The following is an 8,725-nucleotide window of genomic DNA, read 5'->3' as shown; positions in this document are numbered from 1 at the left end:
ATATATACATACATATATATATATATATATATATATATATATTTACGGTGTAATACCAATTTATTGAAATATATATATACATACATATATATAGTCACTTTACAGAAAATCCAAGCAGATAATCAGAAGAATGTAAAGTCATCCTGTACTAAAGCAGTGTGCAGATACCAATGCTAGGCAAAATAGAGACACCGACAGTGTCTTAGTAGAAATAGCATTCCCAGGGGCCCCTTTTTACCTGTGTATGTATGATTTTGTCAATTGAGGTGCCCTTCGTTAAGGGCATTAAACTCTATCAGACTTAGCAAATCCTGTGCATAAAAAAACTGGCAGTTACCGTAACACAAAACTGTGTGTATGTACATTTCCTGCCCTACCTGTATGCTTGGGCAATAAATGTTCATGGTGATTCATGCACCAATTATTTCAAAAAGTGATGGTTCAATGGTTGTGCTGATCTCCCCACATCTGGCTGCATTCTTATGTCTATCACAATCTTAAGTTTCACTGGTATACAGGCTTGTGTAGTATTGAAATAGTAACTATATAGATAGCCATGCTATATAAATATATGATTTCTGTCCGCTGTGTGTGAGCAGATCCCATATTACAACATTTATGGTTTAACCTATCAGATTATTAATCAAAGTTACTGCAGTATTGCAGCAGAATTTAGGAGACAATAGGCTCAATTCACAAAGCTTTAACACAAGGATAAGTATCTTTATTTTTGTCATGTGACTATAATTTTCACATCTGATTGGTCTCGGCAGAAAATAACCGTCACTTTTTTAAAAACAAGTATCCTTATCTTGGCGTGCTATCTTTGTCAATTTACCCTAATAGATGAATTATTTAACTGTTGCTTCTACTAATTATCAACAGCTCCACATTATTATAAAAATAACAATATTTAAAAATGCTAACCAACTAAAGAGAATATTTTAAAACATATTTTTAAGTAACTTTGGGTTTATTCTAATAGCTTGATAAGTCAGATTTCCACCTCATAGAGAACCTCAAAGAGCACAAGAACTCTCAAGACAAAAGAGCACAAAACTACCTTGTAGAAAAGGATGAGAATACGGTGGTGGGATATTTCTATAGTAATCTGTATACTGCAGATCTTGAGAGGTCCAAACTAGGGCCTGCAGTCCTGAACAAGGGCATATATTTCTTCCTAGAAATAGTTCTCATGACCTATTATGGAGACAATTCCCCCACCAAAGTTTGGGCCTCTTTATTAAAGTTTATATAAAGGGAATTTGTTTTTAGTTTTCGATGGGGAAGGGTTGGATTCTTTGCCAGGATTTTCTTTAATTGTTGTCTGTATACCCACTGGGGAAATTTACTCTCTCTGTTTGCCCTGGTGACCATTATCCCTGGGACTGACAGTGAAGGAAAATCCAAACTTGACTTGTCACCAGTGCAAGAGGTGAAGGTAAACCATGGAACGGGGTCAAATATAACGGTGACAACTGTCTAAAATGGGAATTCTCCTTACTTTGGTGTGAGTTAGTCTCATTTTTTGTTGCATCTCTAGAACAGGAAGAGATAAAAAAATTGTAGAAAAAACACTAGAAAAAATATTACATATGCATACACTGGATAACCTTTATAGTAGTAACCTGATAGAGCCAACTAGAAATCTTCTTTCAGTAGTTTAGAGTGGGTATACTAGAGAAAGCTGATGTCTTACTGGTAAATCGACAACACTATTTTTTCCACTCAGATATTAAATTAACCCAATATAGAACGCCTGCTAATTTATACAAAACTATACTATGTTTATTGCTACTGGATGTGTGATATCATATATAAAAAAAAGTCAGCTAAGCAGGGTTTCTTGTTGCCTAGTAGAAACTTTTTGATTTATTTTCAAACATGGACTGTAAAAATGACAGTTACAATCTCACTGGTTGCTATGAGCCACAAGAAATGGTACTTTTTCATGCACTAGGCCTGATATATGTTATGCTTAGACACATCTGTCACCATAGGCTCAATTCACAAAGCCTCCACACCAGGATACGGTTACTAATTTAAAAAAAGTGACAGCTATTTTTAACTGATTCCAATGAGATTAGAAAATGAAAATCACATGGCTGCAATATAGATCCTTAGTTTTTTGTTAAAGCTTTGAGAATTCAGCCTTATGTATCTGGTGCACAATATAAGTACAGTCACTAATGCATGCCAAGTGTCCCCAGATTTGGTGGCGGAAAAAATATGTAAGCCTACAAGAGATCATTATAGCCAGCACTCAGAATATGTTCAGCTTTTGAAGTTTCACTGTCCTTGTCTGTTTAATCTCCTTACCGACAGCTTGATTATAATCCTGTCCAAATTCTGCAGCAAACATGAGCTAAGTGAAAATGGGTACATTGTTTTCTGCATGTATTTGGCATTGTAAGCTGCTGTTTCTGCAAGGATTACAGTCATTTGGCATCTAAACTTATCCCTATCCTCAAAAATTGCCTAATGAGGCTAGAGAAAAAAGAAACACTTTGTGAGACTGAGGAATATATGAGCAAGGATTATGACAGATTAAGTGCACAGTTCAGGTGGATGTTTTTTGTTAACCTGGAGAAAAAACACATATTAGCTAAAAGATCAGGCCAAATGCTCTTTTAATTATTAAGGGGCCTAGCTATGAAAAGTGATCACACGTAAATGTGTTGTTGCCTGTAGCAACCAATTTGAATCTTATTTCTAAAGTGCACTGGAAGTAGGTTTTTGTACAAAAAACCAACATACATGTAAACAGAATAGACAGGGAAAGGTATGTTTGCTTTAAAAAATAGCTTTATACTATATACTTACGACTTCTAATATGATCCAGATCAATATTTTTATGAGCTTTGCAAATTAATTAATTACAGCTAACATTTAACCCCGGTATCATAATTTACACATGTAAGGGGTAAAGTATATCACCAGCACACCAAAGTAAAATCTTCAACGAGTGGTCATTTTATTGATGTACACACATCACTTCATCAAGAAATGTTTTGTGGCCACTCAGGGTCCCTTCATAAGGCAGGACGAAATTTTTCATGCCTGATGAAGGAACCCTGAGTGTCCCCCAAAATGTTGCTTTATGATGAGATGTGTGAACATCAATAAAATGACCACTTGTTGAAGATTTTACTTTCTTGTGCTAGTGATATACTTTACTACATGGATTTGAAGTGGTGCCATTCACTATCATTGCAGCACCCAATTTAAAAGGGACATACCAGTAAGAGGGCGGTGGGAACTACTTTGAAATAATTTAGAGATGTGACACTCTGTGGTCACACATTGGGCTGTTCAATCCAGCTGATCTGCTCATGAAGGGCCAATTCACACCAGCTGCTGCGCTAACAGTGGGGTGTGAGGCGGTTGTTCCGCGTCACATCCACCTGTGCTGAAAAAAGTACAGCAAGTTGTAATGTTTTCAGCGCACACCACCGTGTTCCCATCGCAATGCAGTGATGTGAACTGATCCCGTTCGTGACAAGGCAAATTGTCTTGATTTGTGTTGGAGCTGTACTGGACACGTCCAGAGCAGCCCCAACACATATATTGTGAATCGGCCCTGAATCATAGTTGTCAGATCCAGTTGAAACCATTCAATCTAATATTTGCTTATATAAAATAGGAATAAACAATTTTATGTATCTATCTAAAAATGTTAAGGTGCTTATAAGAAATAAATATAACTTATATAAAACAGGGAGTGTAAGAATAGACCTTAACTGTAAGCCATAGGGGATGATTTACTAAATGCAAATTGGCTGTTTGCTTTGCAAGGGAGTTTTCTCCTAGCTTAGTGAATGCGGTGAAAATTCCCTTTTAAATACCCAATACAAGCTAAGAAAATAAAATAAGTATTTTTGCTTGCACGTGATTCTTATTCACTAAACTACTGGATATTCCCTTGCAAACTGAAAATTCCCTTGCAAAATAAACAGCCTATTTGCCTTTAGTAAATCAGCCTCATGTTTCCGTTAGTTCCTGTCTAGTAACCGTTTCGAGTGTCTATGCTCTCAGCCACTCAATAGCCTGAAATGGCTGTCAGTGGAACACAAAATTAATGCAAAGCTAGACATTGATATGGAAACCTTTAGACTCTAACATGTACTAATGAATATTTAACTTACCTATGAAAGCTAGGTAGGCTTGATAGGTTAAGTGAAAATCAAATGGATTATCACCGAAAAAAAAACCTTTTGGATACTTACATGGAGTTGTCCTTGGTCACAGCTCTTATACAATAAACAGCCGACCCTTGTCCCACTACACACCTTGGAGCACCATAGTTCATCAGACCAGGAATAATGGCTCTCAATTACTTTCATGGAGGGCCATTATACTCTGAGTGTAGAGAACTTGATAAAGGAAAACTGGATATATGTACATAGAACATAGGAGGAAAGCAACATCCTGCAATTGTCATACTAGATGTTTCCTAAAATTCTACTGGGAAGATCCATTAATAGCCAAGAGTCATCTACTATGACCATAGTGAATGGAAAATCCAATGAGAAAAAGGTCCTTGGTACAGCTATAAAAATTCTTCAAAGTTCATCACACAGTTTACAATCTTATTGAACAATCTCCTCCTGCTAACATCTATGTAGTGCAAGGGCCTTCCTAATTGATTGAAAACGAATTGTAAAGTTCATGTAGCATATATTTCATAGTTCTGCTAAATCTAAAGAAGATTGTACAGATATTGTACAATTATATTAAGTAGTGAACATAAGAAAGACCTGTCAGGAGAGAAATACAGACTACCACTGCTGGCCTCTGCTCAAAATGTGAATCTCTGACTTGGTATAGAGATAAGCCATTTTTAATTTCTTTTGACTTCTTTCTTCTGACTTTTTCTTTGACTTCTTCTTCTGGTATGATCATGGTGATGGTCATACCATCACAATGACTGTGGTCCTGGTACATGACCATGGCCGTCATGTACCAAAACCATAACCCAAATGTATACAAGGCAACCAGAAAAAAAACAGAAAACCAGCAGTTTTAGAATGAGGGCAGCAATTGCAGTCCTCATAGTTCTCGTGACAAATATACTTCTTTCCTGGAAATAACATGGCAGCATATATGCGGTACTATGCTGCCATGGACTGGCACCAGGAATGGAACATTAGGGGTAAGTATGAAACAATTTTCAGTTTTCCTGGCACCAACATGGCAGCATCCTACCACATGTATGCTGCCATGGATTGACATCAGAAAAGGAAAATGAAGGGATGATAGAATTTTATGGTTTTATGATATATAAAAGTATTATACAAATCTAAAAGACTATAAAACCCCTGCACACACACATGCAGTCACACCACAAACATAAATATATACACTTTTTTAAACCTATGAACTGCCTCTAAAGGTTTACAGTTGGGGTAAGCATATACAGCTGGAACACCAGTGAAATGTTATCTGGCATCACTGATGATGAAGAGAAGCATACCATATGCTAATCTTCTATACAATCTAGACATCATGTGAATCTGTCATCAGGCAGCATGGCTCTTCATGTGACTTCATGCAAGATGAAAGAATCCATTCATGTTACAGAAATCAGCGTCTAAAAAGGATTTCTGAGTCCCATGACTGTCACAAATCACTCAGCTTGGGGGCAATAAGTGGATGTGAAATGTCAATCAGATTCAGGGTTGAATCCTACAGCAAGCGCTGAAATAGTCAAATATAAGATGATAAGGCAAGTTTACACTATGGTAAGCAAAACAATGAAAATATACTGCCATCAAATAGTCCATATTAGCGGTAGGCAACCTCAGAACTCTAGCTGTTGTGGAACTAAAAGTCCCATGAGGCATTGCAATACTCCAACAGCCAAAGGCATGACTCCCAGAGGCAGAAGGATGATGACATTTATAGTTTCACTGCAGCTTAAGTGCCGAGGTTGCCTACCCTATATGTTTTAATGTATGTCTCTGGGTTTCATATACTAATTTAATTCTCTGGATAATTTGAACACCACATCTGGATATTTCAAATTCTTTTTGAGAGTTGGTGACCATTCCTTTGTAACCCACCTCCTTAATGTTTGCTCTTTTAAGATGTTCTACAACCTCCACCTGCAATAGTGGATATTTATTGTTATACAATAATATATTATGCTAGGCACATCTCTGGGTGCTGGGGGACCTATCCAGATAATTACATAAGATACGAGGTTTTATGATGGTTATGGAAACAGAAGTTAATGTTCATTTTGTAATTTTAGCACAAGCACAAAGAATAAAATGTTCAATGCACTCACAAGAAATTATGTTTAGTAAATTGTGTTCAGTATAGTTTTTTTTTCTTTAGTAAACCGTATCATTACATACCATGAATTAGTTTCTCAACATGAATCTTTTAATGCTGGCAGTGTATTATAATTGATGTTCACAGTCCAAATTACTATTTATATACAATGTATACAGGAGGAGGCAGTCAAAACATCTAACTCATGGTTATATTTTCAATAAACTGCAACAAGTTTTCAAATAAGAATGGCCATAGACAGGTAATTATCTTCATAAGACTAGGGACTTGTCGTAATAGTCACCCATTGTTGGTAGGGGGGGTGAAACTTTTACTTTTACACAAAAAATTTAACAGATCAGGACCCATTGAAAGGCAGGATTTCTCAGAAAGTTGTAAAATCTAATTTTTCTAGCCTACAAATACCACGAGAGCTAGTTATCGCCTTGCAGTTAATGGTCAGCAATCACAAGCAAATCTTCCTATTGTGACTTTCAGGTCATTAAGAGCTAGCTGCATACTTTCAGCTTAAACAGTCCTCCTTCTGAATATTCATTTTGGAAACAACTTTGAACCAGTAGACTGAAATGCCCAGAGTGCTGGAAGATTTTTGGTACTGATATTTTATTTTAGGACTAAGGTTTTGTTGTCCCCAACAATTTGTATTCCATATTTCTCACACATGCATAGATTTGACCCAGTCTTATTATATGTAATACAATTTTGTTTTATCTCAATTGATTGAAAAGATCATTTAAACTCTTGTTAAGCTTTTATACAAGTCCCTTAAAATATGATTTTAGTTCTGCATTTTTGTATCTCTAACTATAAAGAAAGCATTAAAAAGTACAATACATTTGACAAGACAAAATGATAAAACAAATGCAATTACCTGATACAGTTTAAATGATGTGCAAAAGCAAAGCAAGGCAGCTTATGCTGTCCAAAGAAATGGCATAGAAATTTGGCCATTCTTGTACACAGCAACAACTGTATTAATGTAGTATGAGACTGGTCAAAGATTGTTCCATAAAGACATTCCTGATGAATATTTAAAGCAACTGGTAAGCCTCAGAATATGGCCTTATGTATTTCCCTACCTGGAGACTCCTGGAAGGAAAGGCTCTTGTGTCTTGCCTTGCTGGTTGCCTTCTGGAGGTTGATGAGAATCCCTGAAGAGAAGGGTTGCCACCACTTTAAGAAGAGAATCTCATATGATAAGCATGTGAGCAGCCTCTTTGTCCAAGCCAATCTCATGACTGCCTTTGAAGGTAATCCTTTAGCAGTCCCATGATCCATCTCCCTGCCTAGAGGGTATTTTCATCTCATGGTGGAACAAGGCACAACAAATCTACTTTGATAATGCCCAAATCTCCAATTTGTTAAACCTTCTGTGTGACTATAGTAACTGAAAAAATGCCTACTTTGCAGAAGGATCTCTGAAGCCACTAATCTGAAACTTTGCTGCCCCTGCTTAAAAATTTCAACTTTATTTGCATAATTGAGACAATTGGACATAATGGGCCCTTTCAGGGGTCCTCATTAATTCTTTCAAAATGGAGAAAGGAGGTCACCCTGCATTAATTACAGCTAATCCCTTTTAAAAACTATTTTGAAACTTCAGTGCCATTTCTGCGTGAAATCCTCAAGTTGTTCAACAATCTATTAACTTTTTAGACTGTTCAGCCACATTTATTTTCCATTGTGCTAACCTTTCCCTATAAAAATTAGATCTGACTGCATTACTTGCATTTATATTACACAAACAGGTTAATAAAACATCTAAATTGTTTTTGGCTTCAGTAAATTTAAGTTGTTAATCTCTACAAATTGTTTAATGTTTTTTGTTTTATTGCCGCAGGAGGTATACCTAGCAGGATGGGTGTTAGCAAGGAAATATTTCTGTACTGCATGATCGTATTATGTAAATATAAAAGGAGTTTATTTACTAAAGGAAAAGGGACTGTTCACTATGCAAAGTAAATGTTCCATGAGCTCAGTGAGTAAGGTGAAGTTTTGTTCACTTAAATCAACCAATTCTGTTTTTTGATTTCTCTCACACATGATTGGGTATTCAGTCCGTTATTCACATTATGTACTAACATTCGCTTTGCTCATCAAACAGTCTCTACCCCTGTAGTAAGTTAAATCAACAGGGGGATTTATCAAAACTGGAGCAGACAAAATCTAAAGCAGTTGCCTATGGCAACCAATCCACTTCTCTCTTCAGTTTGTTCAGTTATTTAAAAATAAAAGGTGGATGCTGATTGGTTGCCATGCACAGCTGCTCCAGATTTTGTTTGCTCCAGTTTTGATAAATCCCCTCATTGACTTTACATGTCAGCCTAAAGGTGCCCATACACTGCTCGATTCTCGTACGAGAATCGCGGGAAATCCCACGATCGTACCAGAATCGAGCAGTGTGAACGAAGATGTGCGACCGTTTCTA

The sequence above is a fragment of the Nanorana parkeri genome, unplaced genomic scaffold (genome assembly GCF_000935625.1).
Source record: "Nanorana parkeri isolate BGI_ZX_2015 unplaced genomic scaffold, ASM93562v1 scaffold82, whole genome shotgun sequence".
NCBI classification, from domain to species: Eukaryota; Metazoa; Chordata; class Amphibia; order Anura; family Dicroglossidae; genus Nanorana; species Nanorana parkeri.
This window is presented reverse-complemented; position numbering follows the sequence as displayed.